The sequence below is a fragment of the Myotis davidii genome, unplaced genomic scaffold, assembly GCF_000327345.1.
Source record: "Myotis davidii unplaced genomic scaffold, ASM32734v1 scaffold448, whole genome shotgun sequence".
Taxonomy (NCBI): domain Eukaryota; kingdom Metazoa; phylum Chordata; class Mammalia; order Chiroptera; family Vespertilionidae; genus Myotis; species Myotis davidii.
In genome coordinates this window covers 3,362,592-3,363,787 of record NW_006383009.1, presented here as the reverse complement: position 1 = coordinate 3,363,787, position 1,196 = coordinate 3,362,592, and positions in this window count along the sequence as shown.

The window sequence follows — 1,196 nt, the reverse complement described above, 5'->3', positions numbered from 1 at the left end:
AGGGCACATGCAAGAATCAGCCAATGAATGCATAAACCAGTGGAATGACAAATCAGTGTTTCCCTCTCTCCCTTCCTCTCTCTAAAAATCCTATCTAATAAAAGAGAAACATGGTAATTGGTGTACGACCGCTACCCTTCCCATTGGCTAATCAGCGAGATATGCAAATTAACTGCCAGCCAAGATGGCGGCCGGCAGCCATCTTAAAGCGAACATGAATGAGGCTTGCTTGCTTAGGTGAGGGCAGACTCCAATGTTCCCCACCTGCCTTGCTGGCCTCTGAGCTGGCAGTTTGAAACATTGTAACAAATATAGAAGCTAAACAAAACCCCAGAAACCTGCTTTCAGCGAGCCGGGATCTCAGAGCTGGAGTTGATACAGAGTTTCGATTATAGAACACAAACAAACCAGATTCCTGCTTTCAGCAGCAGAGGCCTCAGAGCTGGAGCCAGAGCTAAAGCTGGCCCATAATAAAAAAAGAAAAGAAAAAAGGAGCGGTTGGAAGCTTCAGCCACCCGCAAGCCTGAAAACAGCCCTCAGCCCCTCACCCAGACTGGCCAGTCCCCCCAGTGGGGACCCCCACCCTGAAGGGTGTATGACCAGCTGCAAACAGCCATCATCCCCTCACCCACGCTGGCCAGGCAACCCAGTGGGGACCCCCACCCTGATCCAGGACACCCTTCAGGGCAAACCAGCCGGCCCCTACCCATGCACCAGGCCTCTATGCTATATAGTAAAAGGGTAATATGCCTCCCAGCACCGGGATCAGCAGAGCAGCGAGGCCTCCCGGCACCGGGATCAGCGTGACGGGGGCAGCGCCCAAACCCCCTGATCGGCCCTGCTCTGTGTGTGACAGGGGGTGGGGCCCCAACTCCCCTATTGGCCCTACTCTGTGCGTGACAGGGGGGAGCTCCCCAACTCCCTGATGGGCCGGGCTCTGTGCGTGACAGGGTACGGAGCCCCAACCCCCCTGATTGGCCCTGCTCTGTGAGTGACAGGGGGGGGCGCCGCAACCTCCCCATCGACCCTGCCTTGAGTGTGACAGGGGGTGGTGCTCCAACCCCCAAATCGGCCCTACCCTGAGCATGACTGAGAGTGGCATCGCAACCCCCGAATCCGCCCTTCTCTGTGCATGACAGGGGGCAGTGCCCCAAGTCCCCAATCGGCCCTGCTCTGAGCCCGACCGGGGGATGCAC